Source organism: Notamacropus eugenii, chromosome 4, assembly GCF_028372415.1.
Source record: "Notamacropus eugenii isolate mMacEug1 chromosome 4, mMacEug1.pri_v2, whole genome shotgun sequence".
Taxonomy (NCBI): Eukaryota; Metazoa; Chordata; class Mammalia; order Diprotodontia; family Macropodidae; genus Notamacropus; species Notamacropus eugenii.
Window position 1 is genome coordinate 332,060,774 of NC_092875.1, and position 17,508 is coordinate 332,078,281.

Below are 17,508 nucleotides of genomic sequence, written 5' to 3' on the forward strand. Positions count from 1 at the left end.
GAACTCAGGTCCTCCTGACTCCTGCTCTATCCACTGCACCACCTAGCTGCCTCAGGAGGCAATGAGGTACGAGTTAAAAGAATACTGGATTTGCAATCAGGAGTGAGACTGGGGGATTTCAATCTATCCTCTGAAATTTCGATTCTACTTAGACCCTCTAAAATCTCAGGTTTCTAATTTGTAAAATGGGGCTAATAATATTTTCAGTTTCTACCTCTGAGTGTTGTTGTGAGATCAAATGAGCTATGTATGTATAATGCTTTTTAAAGCTAAGTGCTACAATAACAATAGCTAGCATTTATATATCCCTTTTAGCTTATCAAAGCACTTTACTTAGCTAGACATACCTAAACCTATATAAGATGTCAATGATTATATTACCTCTATCAGCTATGTAGGTATCAGAAATTAAATAAACTATATGCAAATGATTTAAATATATTTTACCTTCTCAAAAATATTCGTTAAAAGATAAAACTAAAAAAATGTTTACTTGACTCTTTCTATACTTTTGGGGGTGGAAGCTCAATTCCATGTGGACAGTCTCGGGCGGGTAAAGGTGGGAACTTCTAAATCTTAGAGTTCTCATGAGGCCCCCCCATGAAACAGCAGGGAATCGAGGAGTGAGACCAAGCTATCTCGTGTATTTCCGCCTCTTCCCGTGAGAAACGTGATGGGAGGAGCATCCCCGCCCTCGAGACTGTCCCAGATCTGGGCACACCTATTGTTATCTAACAGGCACGGTATTCAGGTGCAAACTACGTGGCCGGAGAGCTTAATTAGGGTCAGGAAAGCCTGAAGGCGCTCTTAGCGCGGAGGGGCCCTGACAGGACAGAAGGCTCCGTTTTTCCTCTCTTTGCTCTCCCCTCCCCCTCTCTCCCCACTTACACTTCTGCTTCCAATCTCTTACTGTAAGATCTTTGCCTCCTTGGGAGACTTCTCTCTCCCTCCTAAGGAAGAGTTCCACCTGCACATGTAACCAAGACCCTGAATAAAGCCTAACCCTTGTTAGACTCTGGAAAGTCTCTTCTCTCATACGTTTATCCGGTTTGGCCAGCCGAAGACCTGCGATAGGTAAGGTAAGACTCGGGTATCCCTCAGGCCTCTAGGCCTGGCACTATACTCTTAAAATTCTGACTTAGTAACTAATACTAGCTTCAGGAGATTAAATTATATGACATCTTATTGACTTCAAACAAGGGTGACATTTTTCATACTTTTTTTCTATGTTTCTAGTCTTTCATGCTTGAAATGGATAATATAAGAGGAGAGACTACTACTGAACCCAATATTTTGATTGACACTTGTTTGACTCAGAGCAAAACCCTGAGAAACAAGGATCTGGATGAAAATGTACCCTTTTCATGACCAAATTAGAATTATAAATGTCCAGAGAAATTTCTTAGATTGAACTTTTTTTCTTGGAGAATGCTCTTTAATAGTTTCTTGTAAAATTCAGTTCTCTTCACTTTTGAAAAGGGAAATCCCTCTACCTACAGATATTAAGAAATCAATGGAACATGTTACCCTAGAATCAATTAGGGTAACATAATAATAAAAATAACGTAGGTCATGAAACTTTCAAAATGTCCTATCACTTCTCAGAGTGCTTTACATAATTATAGTGATCATGTACTCTAATCTGCTCATTTTAGAGATAAGGAAACTGAGTCCCAGATAGATTATTTGACTTACTTGATGTCACACAAACACAAAGTATCTAAGAGATATGTAGTGTGGTACAATCTTGTTTTAATTTATCCTTTGATACTTCCTAGTTGTCTCCATAGATGAATCATTCATTTGTAAAATTGGGCTACAAAAGCTATAGTACTTATCTCATTTTCTAGAATTACTGTGAGAATCAAAGGAAACTGGGATGTTAAGATGCTCTATCAATGTCAGTAATTAATATAACTAACAGAGTTAGTGTTTCGATACCAGGCTTCTACTACCAAAGCCCTTGTCTTTTCACCTATGACACATTGTCTCCTGACGGTAAATGGGTGACAGAGTCTGGACTAGAACTCAGATGTATTTATCTCTGAATTCTTGCAAGGATGAGTCTCCACACCAGGATTAATCCAGGGAAATTGAACAGATCATCATATGTAAAATGTAACTTGATAAATATCTTAAAATGTCCCACTCTCTCAAAATTTCAAATGATTACAACCCCTACCAAAGGATCCTCTTGACTAATCTCATCCCTCCAAAAAGTCCCTAGTGAAAACTTAGGTTTTAATTATCAGGCTATTTGTCACATTACAGAAAGGAGGGATTTAGTGGAATGGAACATGAGATAGTTAAATCTGATGGAATCTGATGGAGTGAAAGTAGAGAGGTACAGGGCAACCAGGGAGGGAAGGTTTGGTCCTCGCTGAGAAGCACCGTAAGAGCAGAGAGAAAAACATGGACAAATCAGGGTACAATACAGAAAGTAATGATCAAGTGAATTCAAGTTGTGGCTCTACTACTGACGATTATCTTTGTGTTTGGACAAGTCATTGCTTTGGTCTAGGACCCCATTTTCTCATGTGTAAATTAAAGAGGTTGAACCAGATGAATCTTAAGGTCCCTACCAGTGCTAGGTCTGTGAGCTTGTGAGAACTGTAGTTACTGACATAAGGGTGTGATACATCAGCATATGGAAATAATAGGTGCCTGTATTGCAGTTTTATTTAGGTCTATTGTTGCTCTGATAATGCTGTCTTTCTTGAATATATTTTATTGCTATCTTTTAACACCACCTAAATTTTCCCATATCCCTTCCCTCCCAGAGAGGTGTCCATATAACAGATATGTTTTTTAAAGAAAACAAATGAATAAAAGAAATAACACAAGCAACAACACAAATCAATACATTGAAAAAATCTGAATATATAAGCAATGTTTCACAAGGTGGATCTTCCACATCTGTTAAGTTCAAAGGAGTCTCCTCATATCTCTTCTTTGGAGCTATCATCATGTTATCTTAATACTGGCACAAAGACAAGACAAGAAGATAGGGCAAAGTGAATAGAGTCTTGTTCTCTGGATCACCATCTTCTCACTGAGTACATCTGTCCATGTATTAAAAGAAGTCTGGTGTGATTCTTTCCCTATTCTGATTTTTCTCTATATCTCCCTCATACTTGATGCAGAGAAACCCATATTTAAACCAATATGGCTTTGGGAGACATCAAAAACATACTATGGCACTATGGCTTGTTAGCACTCTTGGCTAACTATTCATTGTGCTTCAGTCAATTCTAAGAAATCCAAGTCATTCATTTCCACCTGAAGCAATCTCAGGACAAGGAGATCAGTGAAGAATAATTAGAGGGTCATTATAACAATGCTGGCCCACTTCACTGCATCAAAAATGGGGCTTCCAGGGCTTTCAGCGTTTTTAATCAAGAACCAAGGGCAAGGCTTTGATTCAGCTGTTCACTCATGCACAAACTCCCCACATACTCAGCCCATTCTCACAATACATTAAAGTTGTGTAGCATGTTTGATCCCAATATAATATGGGCTCCATTCAATATCCAGGAAATTATTATAGATAGTCCTTATTTTGTCATAACACAGCAGCTCAGTTCTGTTTTATAATGGCTATAAGTAAAAATACATAACCAATTTTTCCTGAATGAAACAAAATCAATACGTCTTCTTTGTGGTACACTCCTCAGGAAGACAATCCACATAAGTATTTCCTTTCTAAGTGTCTGGTGGCAAATCACTTGGAACAATAAGCTCATGCTTTGCCAAGTCAGCAAAAAGATGCGGGGAAAGAACTTTGTTGAGATTATGCATGTGCTCAACAGAATTTCAGAGCTTCAACTTAAAGGAGTTTCTCTTTTGAGATGATTACAACAGATAAGTATCCCTGTGCCTCTTAGAAAAAACATAAGCTAATTCTTCTTTGTGACCAAGTATACCATAAAACAAGATTTATCTGTGTACTAGCAATATCTATTAGGTATTTTTGGAATGGAGACTGGGTGAGCTATCAGGTCATTCAGTGAGACATTATCACTGGGAACATTCTGACACTTTCAATAAAAGCAGTGGCAGCAACATTGCTATAAAATCCATCTCTTTTATACTTCTTAAAACTCCCAAGTTTATATCACTAGTTATCAGGAAGAAATATGCCCATTCATCTTACAGGGATGCACCAATTCTTCTGATTTCCTGTGTAAATTTTTAATTGAGGTCTTCAGGTGATGTGAAGTGGAGCATAAATATTGTCGAGAGCATAGTTTGCATTAGAAATTGGTGAGTGGGGAAGTTTGGAAGTTAAGAAATGGCTGGCCCACAAGGTAAATTGATCCCAGTTTCCATAAAGGGAAGACAATATTTATTCAACTTACATGTGGTTTACTGTTCTCTTTCATCTCTCTTTCCTTCTTCCATTCTTTCTTTCTTCATTCCTTTCTTTCCTTCCTTCTTTCTTTCTTTCCCTTCATTCTTTCCACAAAAACTTCACAGAACATTTTTTGGAAGGCTGGAATTTTTAAAAATTTATTCAGAGCTCTAAGTCCAGCTTCTCCGTAGCAAGTCAAGCAAAAGTCATTAAGACGTAAATGTTGTGTAACACTTATTGACTGCTAGTAGAATGCATCACATGTTATTTATGTATATGATCTGAAGAAAATGCCATATTCATTCAACAAGTGTTTAATAAGTACCTGATCTCTGCTAGGTGCTGGAGCTACACAGATAAATATAAAATCTTCTCTGCCCTTACTTAAGGAGTTTGTATTCTTTTGGAGGAAAGCAAAGTAAATACAGAGAAACAAAAACAGAGTATTTCCAAAATAAAGAGGTAGTGTGAGGATGAGGGAGACAATGTTACTTGGGAGTCAGAAGCCCTGGGTTCATAAGCAAGCTATATTCCTTACTATCTGTGAGATCTTGGACTAGTTACTTAACTTCTCTGAACATCAGCCTCCTCATCTTCAAAATAAAATGACTGTGTGTGTGTGTGTGTGTGTGTGTGTGTGTGTGTGTGTGTGTGTATGTGATGTACCCTTCTGGCAGGCTGGTGAAGTCTATGCACCTCATCTCTGAATATTTCCTTTCCTACACTAAAACTAAAAGGAATGCTACATTTCATTCAGAGGTTTTAAAAGATAAAGTTTGAAAAGAAAATGTGTGGTTTTTTACATCCAAATTCATCGACCTCCTGAAAACTACCCATAGACCCTCAACGCTATGGGCCTCAAGTTAAGAATGCATGGTCCTGTAAGTACAGGTCCTGTAATCCTGTAAATAAAATGTAATTTATGGAGGGGAGGTTAACTTGCAATGCCATATTTACTCACATGAAGCTCATTTTTGTTTCTAAAGTCCAAAAGCTGGTGAGAAACCATTAAACAAAAATAACAACCATAGGAATGTGTGTTTGTGTGTGTGTGTGTGAGTGTGTGTTCTTATATATGCATTCACTTGACTCCTTTATCTACATCAATATTGTGGGAGTCCCACTAATGAATTAGAAACTTGGGGGAAAAAGGAAAACAATGGTTCTTTTTCTTTTACTTTCCTGGGATAATTCAGGATATTTTTAGAGATATCATGCACTGATTCTTAATATCACACAATTGCTGTTGTTGAGTTGTTTCAATCATGACCAACTCTTCATGATATCATTTGAGATTTTCTTTGCAAAGATGATGGAGTTGTTTGTCGTTTCTTTCTCCAGTTCATTTTATAGGTGAGTTCCTGAAGCAAACAGGATTAAGTGACTTGTTCAGGGTCACACAAGTAATAAGTGTCTGAGGCTGAATTTGAACTCAGGAAGATGAATCTTCCAGATTCTGGGCCAGCACTCCATCCAATATCCTGCCTAATTGGTGTCTAATATTATATGAATCCAGTTAAAAATAAAGAATGTGTGATGCATTATGAAGATTGTTGTTTAAATGTTTTTTCTTCCCTAAAAATTAAAGGTATGACTATAATGTCATGAAAACTACTAAATAAGTAATTTATTATGCTAACTTTCATGATGGTATCTATTCTCTTACTTGTGAGTTGGAGCCTTCTGACTCAAATATCTGCACTGGGAAGAATTCTGTACCATAGTTCCTACTTCAGAGATTCTATGCCTATGTTCTCTGGGTAACAGAGTTATAAGCATATGATCTAAACATTAATGTGACCATGACCTTTAGGTACATGGGCTAATATTATTGTCAAGTTCAAATCTAAATCCATATAGATTGTTTTAGGATTGGAGAATATTAGACACATATGGTAAAAATCCTCTTTTGATGTAGTGGAAGCAGCTTTGGATTGGGTTCTAATCTTGCCTGTCATTCATTAACTATGTGGATTTATGTAAGGTACTTCACAATTGCGAATCTTTAATTTCTTTATCTAGAAAATAAAAGATTTGGATTAGAATATCTGGATGGTCTTTTCCAGCTTGAAGTTTCTGTAAGTCTATGTTCCTCTTCAGGAAGCTGTTGATCCTTCTTTCATGATTCATTTCATATGAATGGAATGCTTCATATGGAAACACTACAACCCTTCATCTCCCCCTGGCTGTGTTTATATGGCTGACCTGTTCTCTCACATTGGTTCTATCTATATGGCTGACTGTTATGACTATTTGCAAGTTGGTCTCCAAGAAATCAATCTTATCACTGCAGGGTAGCTTCATTTCAGTGGTTAAGACTACTAGAACAACCTAACTGTGAAATGGTCAGCCTCCATATTCTGAGCTTTTTGACACTGAAATGAAACAAACTTCGGTAAGCCTAGTGAGAAATTAGTGCTGAGCCACTATGATGGTCTCAAAAAGCCCTAGACCAGTTATATTTTGTTTGATTTCATTGAGCCATATAGATATCATGCTTTAACACTAAGCAATTTAATATTTATAAATTTATTTCAGGAAAGAGTACATATCAGTTTGTTAGGTATAGCCCACTATACTATTGCCCCTGGGATCCCACCCAGTGATATTTCTCTCCTATAGGGATACTCCAGGGGTTAGAAAGGGAGAGTTATCATTGAAGCATGATAGATTGGGTAATTACTCTGATTCACCAGCACATCTTTCCTCCCACCTTTAAACTGTAAATCCCCATCCTCTATACTGTAAAAGACAATGGATTTAAAGATGTATCTTTTTTAAGGGAGGGAAATATAATGAAATAGAAGTAAAGAATTAAGGAAAGGAAAAAAAGAGGAAAAGGAAAGAAAAGGTGGAAGTAAAAGAGGAAATAAATGAAATCAAGAAAGGAGAGAGGAAATGATATTTATTGATTTCTTTCCATAAAATTGGTGCTTCCTTTTGATTATACATGTTGAGATAGTTTTCATGTTTTATGGATCCAATGAAAACCTAGTTTTATGTATTTTTTCTTCATGTTTTACCTTCTACTTTTATTTCCTCCATAATCCTATCATTCCTTCCTTCCCTGTAAAGTGCTTATCTCATTTGATCCTCAAAACAACAATAGGTGCTATTATAATATATATTTTACAGTTTGGGAAACTGAAGCAAAAAAAAAGGTTAAAGGAATGCCCAGGGTCAGACCATTTACCTCCAGGCCCAGAAGGTTCTGGAAATCCTAAGTGATACAGGTCAACTTTCATAGCTCCAGGGCTCCCCTTACCTGATCAGCCTGCTCTTCAGTGAATCAAAACATGGATGACTTCACAGAACACACACTAACAATCTACCTATCTATCTATCTATCTGTCTATCTATCTATCCATCTATCTAGATACAGATATGGGTTTGAAATACGATTGATACATTTTCTTCCCTTATTATCATGCGGTTCTCACAATAAAATATTTTTGCTGCCTAGGTATTGTTCTGGGAATTTTTTTAACATTCTGTGCTTGGTATTTAATTATTTCTGTTCTCTTTTTTTAAGACAAAGGAAACCTTTCTGTCATATTTAAGTATAGGAGGAGATATGACGCATTTTTTTTTAATCTGTCATCTATCACAACATAAATTTTAGATTTTGTATACACTATTTTCCCACCATAATTCCCACAAATTGTGTTGCTTTAATCTACTGGTCCATGGTATACATGGGACCTAGGTCATCAATTTCAGTCACCTCTATCCTCATCCTCCTCTACCATGAGAAATCAATCTGTTTGAAACTGATGAACCGTTAAAACTTCTAGCAAGGCTGTCTTCTACCAAGTAGAGATGTCACATTGTGCATTGGGACAGAAATGTTGTCCTAGTGTGTGTGTGTGTGTGTGTGTGTGTGTGTGTGTGTGTGCATGATTAATTTCTTAGAGTGATAGATACAAAGTTTAACTTACCCAAGAATAAAAAGTGTGTCCACTCCATCTCTCCTCAGTCCCACACCAAGATAATTTTAGAATATTGTAGAAAATGTAATTCTGATTCAGACATAGCACTCCACATTCCTGTAAATAAATGTAGATAAAATCCAATATCGTCAAGTTTGTCATAGAATAAAAAGCAGAATTTAACAATAGAAAGAAACATTCTATGGCATGCAAACCAATGTTCTACTGTTTCTGAGGGATAGTTTTGTTTTTTTTTTAATTTTTTAAAAAATCCTACTAGCCTTTAGGAAATAACATTTTGAGAGTATGAATTTTCTTCATGGAAATCCTGATCGCAGAATGTCATAGTTCCAAATTCTGCATACTTCTATGCTCCATCCCTTACTGTTTGCAGGGCTAAGTTATAGGGCTTTCTCCTAAAATATTCAGACACTGAAACCATGGCATGATAAATTGCTGCTTTGCTGTTCAGCTAGTGTAATTATTCTCCTCACTTTACACTTGTGCTGCCTCTCTTTGTCCACCTGGAATATAAAAATAGAACTGAGGAAAAGAAGAAAGGGGAATCAAAAAAGGTCAAATGGGGCTATGCTCCATTTTATAACCTTACAAATATTTTACACAAGACCCTTTACCTATTTTTGGTACTTCACTGTGTGTCTTATTGACATGATCATTTTTGGTTACTATATAGATGTGTCCTCATCTATACTAAAACAGATGCTCACGCATTTATTCTCCAAGGTGCCCAGATTTCTCTTGAATGGTGTAACATTTCAATTTTATTCATATTCTGTGCTGAAGGAAGGACTACATCTCTCCAAAAACAGAAGTACTGACTAAGTCAATCCCCAAATCAGTCAAAGCAGTTTGCTGTCCTCCACATAAAACAAAACAGTGGTGGGAAGAATTTTCCTTGATTCAACTAAACATTTTGGATATACTTTTGTAAATACTTTATGTAGAACCACCCAACTTCTTTGTTATCTTTATTACTGATATAATCCTACTACTCTGTGGTTTATTTTCTATCCTACATCTTCATATGTATCTGCTTTCAAACTATATTTACACCTAATTTTAAACTTGAATGTCATATCTAAATTTTATCTATACTTATCTGTTTTATAAATTGTTTTTAGAGGTAGAGGATGCCAGAAAGAAGGAATACCTATGAGCCTGAGGCTAAAGGAGCATGTAGCTCTCCAGTTAATCCCTGAATTTATTTAAGGGTGTTAGGGAGTAACTTCAATGCTGTCACTGGTCATTTTAGGTGTTGAAAACTGGACAGAATCTCTTGAAGGAAGATGCATGCATGGAATCTGAACCATTTAGACTGAGAAAAATTTGATTTTAATAAAGGAGCTTGAATGAGATAGTGCACTGAGTTTCATGAAAGTGTATTGAGTCTCTGGAGAATTTGACAGGGTAAACATAATATAAAGGATCAGTGAACAAAGAAGCATGAAGAGAGTTAAGTGAATAAGGAGAGAATACATTGCGTGTACATGCAGAGCTCTGCCTACTGAAAGAGTAAAAGTGTTGTGACCACCCTGGTTGGGAGCAAACAGGGGCTATAGCTGATGGAGGGACAGTATATGTGATTAAGTGAGAAATCAATGTATTGTTTGCTACTATAAAGAAGACATATCTGTGTTACTAAAGATGAAACTCACAATTACTCCTCCCAAATGAGAAATGTATATGTGTGTTTATGTATGGGTGTATATATACATGTACTATATGTATGTATGTATATATGTATGTGCTTGTGTATATATGTTCTAAATTCTAATTTACATAAAACCAGTATTTTTTTTTTCTTTTTAACTTAGCTTTATCTAGAACCCACCAGGTCTGACTGTATTTTGTGTCTGACGACCTCATTAGCTTCTTCTGGGCTGAGAAGTGTTTCAAACAGATGTCCTAGGACATGTGACAGTGTGAAGACAAATCACCAGGATACAGCTGCATAGACAGCTGTCCAAACCAATTAAAAAACAGATCTGTCCATTCCCCCTTGGCATACTGGAAGACAGTGGGATTATCAAAACGTACCAACCTCAAATAATGTCTTTTGCATAATAATATAACTTAGTATTTTCCATGCACTCCAATCTTCCAGAGCACCCTACAAATATGAGCTCAATACTGGAGACTTTATTGAGGAAAAATAAGGGCTTCAAGCTATTTAGAAATAAAAATGGATTGGGGCATTATTCTGATTAATTAATTAAATCTTCTAAAAACACTATAAGATGTATGATCTATTATCCCATTACCTCTGCTTTAAAGAGGAAGCCACAGAGGCTTAGAAATAAATGATTTACCCCAGGCCATGGATTCTTTGTAATAAGATGGATTAGGAAGCTTTAATATTCTGGATATGAACTAAATACTGTAGGTATTACTGGTTGTCAATTTACTGCAAGAAAGCAACTGAATGATTTGTCTTTTTAAAATGTTAATAATAGGAGAAGGTTTGTACCAGTAAAAAAATCCTAGAGAATGTTTTTCTTGTCAGATTTCAAATATAATATTAAAATACATGCTGTGAACAGATTAATCATCCATCCCTAATAACAAAACTTATACCCTATAGCTTCCTCGAAAAAGCTTTCAAACGTTCTATCATTTCATTTCATTATCACAACACCTCTGCAAAATGAGAGAAAAGAATTATTATATTTATCCCCATTTTACATATGAGAAAACTGGGGCACAAAGAGGTTAAGTAATAATAGCTAGCATTTAAATATCAATTTTTATACATCATTTTTTACAATATCACCTCATTTTATGCTCACAACAACCCTGGGAGTGAATGTTATGATTATCCCCATTTTACTGAAACTGAAGCTGACAGAGGTTAGGTGACTTGCCCATGATCTCACACCTAGTAAGTGACTGAGATTAGATTTGAATTCAGAACTTCCTGTGTTCTATCCAGTGTTCTCGCCACTGTGTCACTAGATGACTATAGATGAAACAACTAGTCCATAAGCATACAATAAGTTGTCAGCAGATAACAGGCCTAGAATGTAGGCCTTGATACAATTAGTTCAATGTTTTCTTGATCTCGTTTTTTGGGGTTTTTTGTTGTTTGTTTGTTTTTTAATGTAAGGAACAATTGTAGATGAGTCCCATTCAGCTTGATATTGTGAACTGGCAGTAAGACAGGAAGAAAGAATGTTAATAAAGTAAGCAGCCAATCTTTGAAAAATATCCAGTTACCTCAGGGAGCATGACATAATTAAAGGCATCCTCAACCAGGACAATTTGGAGAGGTGGGTTTGAACTTCATTTCTGCCACTTATTTGCTATGTAACCTTTGAAACAAGTCACCTCATGCCTCTTGGTCTCATTCTCCACATCTGTAAAGTGGCAGGGGTAGAGAGTGACCTACCCTTAAAATTAAATTGCATTTAGTGTTAGCAATGACAGAAACAGCATCTGAGCTCTTAAGATGTCATTGATTAGTTGATTGGTCACTGAAATATTTAAGAAGGAAGGACATTCTACGAAAAGGGCGTTATTAGGATGACAAGAACCCTGTTGCCTTTTGATGGAATTTTTTTCTCCCCAGCGTACAGTAGGATCAAATCCAAGAAACATTCCATATTGAGGAAAGATCATGGCTGAATTGCCAAGATCTACTGGGGATTTTTCCTTCTGTGGGCATTTCTCTGTGCTTTTCCCCCTTGTGGGCAATCCAAAAGATGATAGTTAGTGGAAGAGCATATTGTATCTATGGTTTCCTCCCTCAAATATTGTTGTGTGGCACCTGTCCTTGTATGCCCTTTCTTTACGTAAGAGGGTTGGTTTTCTGGTAACACTGAGACTGTGATGATGAAGGTATTCAGATAGAGCTGTAACCATGTTTCTGCTAAGGCAAATGTTCTTAAGGTCCATATTTTATTTTAAGGGCATTTGTGAGAGCCTCGGAAGTAATAGCCCGAGTTCATTATTAACTATCTGCAAGTAACCTTTAAAAATTAAATTATATTTATTAGTTTCATATACATACTATCCTCCCAAGACAAAATTTTGTGATTTCAGTATTAAGGAAAAAATATTGACAATAAATCTGATGACAGATTAAAAAACATATAACATACAAATCCAAAAAAATAATTTTGGTACAATCTCCTGCTTGGAGGGTACTCTTGTCATATTTACCCACCATTATTTTATCAATTCTGCTTCAAAGCCTTTGGGAGGAGGGGCTGCCATTCCCTTCCCCTTCTTCCTTCTTCCATTTGCCTAAATCCCATCAATCTAGATCTAGTTCAGAATAAATCCCACTCTGTCCAGAAAACTCATCAATGTTCTTCCACCTTGCCTTGATTGACTTTTCTTTTTAACTCTTCTAGTGAAACACTGGACATACCACAAACTAGCCCTGAGTTATAAAACTATCTTTTAACATCTTCTAATGCTTTCATTAAATTCTGGCTTCTCAAAGTATTTAACTTCCTTTGGAATAAGGCTCATGCTTTATCCTTCTACAGTCCTCAAAATAGGCACTCAAAAATAATCTCCTGTGGACTGATTTATTGATCTTAATAACCAGTGAACCAAATTAATGATTAAAAAGGTCAAATGAAATATTTTTTCTATGTTGTACTGGGTATAAAAACATGGGTTAATGTGACTTTCCTGTAAATAGACAAATGCATGTGATAAGGAAGGAAAGTTGAATTAATCAAAGATTCCTAGAGACAGGATTACTTCAGAAGCATTACCTAAACCACCATTTCAGAGAAGAGGAAACTGGTCCAGAAAGAAAATGTAATTCCCACACATTCACTCATTGTTATTGGAAAAGTCAGGAATAAAATCCATGTTTCCCACTTCCTCATTCAATGCTTTTCACTGGTATTACTACACTTTCTTTCACTTCCACATAGTAGCCGTAGTCAAGAATTTGAATTCAATAAGGAGAGGAATCCAAGAAAAGATGAATTTGAAGAATTAGAGTTTCTGAACTCTTTGTAATTGCACAGATAGAAGGTCACAGTGGAAAGCAATGGCCATGGTCAACAGAGAACTCTCTGTAGTTGAAATTCAGGCATAGTCTGTTACGTCTAAAGAATAAATTGGGTGTGAATAATAACTGCAATATCATGCAAGTGAAAAAGATCTTAGATAAAAGTCAAAAAGTAATGCATCATCATATTATGCATCATATAGCAAAGATACCAACTTGAAGATTTTCTCAAACTTGTGAGAAATTATGACTTAAAAAAGATTAAGAGAAGATGAGAGAAAAGAATATAACACAGAATATTCAAAGCAAATCAGAGTTACGGATCATTTAACCCTGTTTTCATTATATGGCCACAAACCCTTTTTTTAAACCAATATAATCTGTTCCTTAAGAATTTCAAGGAAAATTACTAGACATTTCTTAAGCAGATTAAAACTACAAACTTAAAAATTAATCATAGATGAGCCTTCACATTTAACCTGAATCAATCATCACATGATTATGCTCAGCAATTGTATAAAATACCCAATACCAGCTTGTGTTCCAGAGTTAATGCCAAGCTCTTTAAGAGCTAACTACCTCTTAGCTTGACTCCTTTGTGTGTGACAGAATTGCTCTGTTTAGGCTAACAATATGGTTCGTGTGAATTTAACCATTTTGACTTGACTCTTCCCCTAACCCCGAGACTCATAACTTGATATTGAGTCTTTAAAAGTATTTCATGACTATATATCAGTATATTTTCCCTTTGTGATTTTATTTTATGCCTTTAAAATATTTTTTCTGAGTTCATAGAATCCATTCATCCATCAAAGAAGTCCATGCTACAAGGAACCCTCAACCCTGGGGTGGGTAACCTGTGTCCTGAAGACCACATATGGCCTTCTAAGTCCTCAAGTGTGGCTCTTTGAATGAATCCAAACTTCACAGAACAAATTTCCTTAATAAAAGGAATTATTCTGTAAAAGTTGGACTCGGTCAAAAGGCTATACATCCAAAGCCCAAGAAGACTACATGTGGCCTCAAGACCATAGGTTTCCCACCTCTCCCAGTAACCACTAACTGCCTCCTTCCGTTTTAAACTACATTTCAAAGAAATTCAGTAACACAAGCATGACATATATGTGTATGGTTCTAGGAAGATGGATAAAACATGACAAATTTAGCAACCACTGTTTTGGCCGGGTGCCCATAGCTTTTACCAGACCAAAAGCTCAGAACTCTTTATCTGCAGACAAGTTAAAATCAGAAACAATTCAGGAACTCAGATTCAAATCTTGAAAACAGCAGTGGAGTGCTCTCCTAGGGATCTGGGTTGAATACTCATTCTTTTTTCAAAGTGGTTCCATCTCTACCTGTGCGTGCAGGCTGTGTGCTATGACCAGTCCTCTGTAGTCTTAGCACAACATACACTCCCGGCTACCAGCTACTCTATAATTCTGTTGTCTTATCAAGTGACACAGTTATAGGGGAAAAAGCCAATTATCTTGAATGTTGATATATTTTTTGTCTTCTCTTCTCTCCTTTGAAAACTCATATTCAGAATGAATTGTCTTTTCTTCTCTATTCATCAGCATACTTGAGCATTGCCCACATCTAGCTTTTTCTTTGTATGTGTTTGACCACATGCTTGCATCCAGCTATAAGGTATATAGAAGGAGAAAGGGCAGAATGAGAAAGGGCAGAATGAGAGTTATCTTACACTTGTTTTGAAGAAAGGGATTCTTAAACATTTTTTATGCCATGGATATTTGGTGGGCTGCACTGATGCATTCTAGAGACCCCTTCCCAGAATGATGTTTTTAAATACATTAAAAATGCATAGTATTAAAAAAGAAATCAATTGCATTGAAAGTAAGTTATCAAAAATTTAAAAATATATGATATTCTATATTAAGAACTTCTACTTTAAAGTCAATGTTACAGTGTTTATATTCATAATGCTACTAGATGATAGAAAAGCATAAGACATGGAATATTCAACTCATAGAATTCTGGCTAACTTAAAAGCATTTTGTTTATGTGACCACAAACCATTTTTAATCAATATCTTTTTTAAAAAAATAAAAATTTTAGAGGAATATGCTTCTTGTAAGTAGATTTTAAATTCAATTAATCAATAAATCCAACAATCCAACAATCATGTCCACTGCTCCTTTACCTCCATGCTGGATGCTGTGGAGAATTCAAGAGAAATATAAAACATGATGTGTGCCCTCAAGGAATTAAGAATCTAGTTAAGGAGATAAGATAAACACTGGAGGCAACAGCAAATAAAACCAGACAGTGGAGAGTAAAGGGCAAATTGAGCAATATAAGCTATAAACAATATAAGATTTGAGAAATAGGAGAAAATGTTGATAGTTTGGAATTCTGGGAAAGGTTTTTTTTTTCTTTAAGACAGAGTGGGGAAAGACTTAACTGTGTACTAATGACGGGGAAGGATACGGCAGAGAAAACAGCATGAATGAAGGCATAGGGTTTAGAATGAGGATTTGTCATCATTGCTTGACCAAAATATATCATTGAATGGTTTAATTTTTACGTTATGGAGATGTGATCATATGAAATAATATCAATTCACTATACAGATTTTGGTCATTAAGATGGGAGAAGACTGACTTAGCTGGGGTTGAAGGGTCAGTGTCAAAGGTCAGAATATTTGAGGCTGTGGGTAATAAATACGTTGACACAGAAGAATTAAAAGCATGCCAAAGTTAGGGATCTAGACTAAATATAATCGATAACTAGGAGGAGTAATGATACCATAAGTAGGCATGGTATAGACCAGAGTGGGGAAAAAACAGTGATTCTACACAGTTTTAATTCTAGCATCAGGGAGAGCTTTTTACATAATATAGCATCCAAAATGAATCCAAAAGAAAGGATTATAAAAAGTAAAGAGGGGTGAATGCATTCCAGTATCTTATTCAGTAATTGAGGTAGTGAATATCATATTAGGTTGAAAGAAAGGGGATCATTTGTCCTTCAATTATGTACTCAAGTAGGAGAGGGAAGCTGGACATAGTCTAACACCTTATATTTTAGAAAAGCTGATTTTAGACACTCTAAAGAATGATATGTGGAACTTCATGTCTATAGTTAACAGTTTTCGATGTCAAAAGCTTATTTACATAACTCATGTTGGAACTGCCTCAGTTGGTAACCAATTTTTTCCTCACAATTATTCATTTTTAAAGTTAAGTAGAGATTTTATTTTTGTATTAAAAAGTTGGTGTTCTGACTGTGCACAGTTAAACGTGGAAATGATTCTTATATCAGTAATCATTCACTTCCTATCTTTTAACAAGTAATCAATTCACTTTTCTACACATTATTTGGTACAGGGGTAGGGAACTTCTGACCTCAAGGCCACATGTGGCCTTCTAGATCCTTGGCTGTGGCTTTTTGACTGAGTACAAATTTTACAGAGCAAATCATTTTATTAAGGGAATTTGCTCTGTTGAAGTTTGGATTCATTCAAAGTGCCACACTCAAGGACCTAGAGGGCCACATGTGTCCTCGAGGCTGCAGGTTCCCCATCCCTGATTTGGTGCTCACCATGTCCATTTGCTCTGAGCTCTCTTCTGGAAGAAAATATTCATATCATCATTCTGAGTAGTCTTCGGTGTCATCTATTACCTTTAGCTTCTCTTATTTCTTGTTCCTAAATTGTGTTTTCCAATATGTGTGTGTGTGTGTATACACATATATCTATATATATATATATACATATATAGATATATGTGTGTATACACATATATCTATATATGTATATATATAGATATATGTATATGTATATCTTTATATATCTTGCCTATTCTCACCGTTGTATTGAAGACACAGAATATTAAGTATTTGTTGATTTAATTTGGATACTCTTTCTAAATTAAATTTCTACCTCATCATATATAAACTGAAATTACCACTGTTAGACTTTTTTGCAAATGTTCTTCATATGGCCTGCAGCACCAGATGTCCAAATGTCCTGTGAAAATTTTGTTTCCTGTTGTCTTTGGATACACACTAAACCAGTTCTTTTGTTTCTCTCAGAGGAACCTATGAGCCATTTTTCTTACTTAGCTCTAACTTTCTTATATCTTCTATTCACTCATTGCTAGAATGCTCAGGTTGGTTTGAGCAGCATTATGCAGTGGCAAGAGCTCTAGATTCAGGAAGATTGTGTTTGAAGTGCAGTTCTTCCCCTGATTAGCCGCATAACCTCAGTTACACCATTT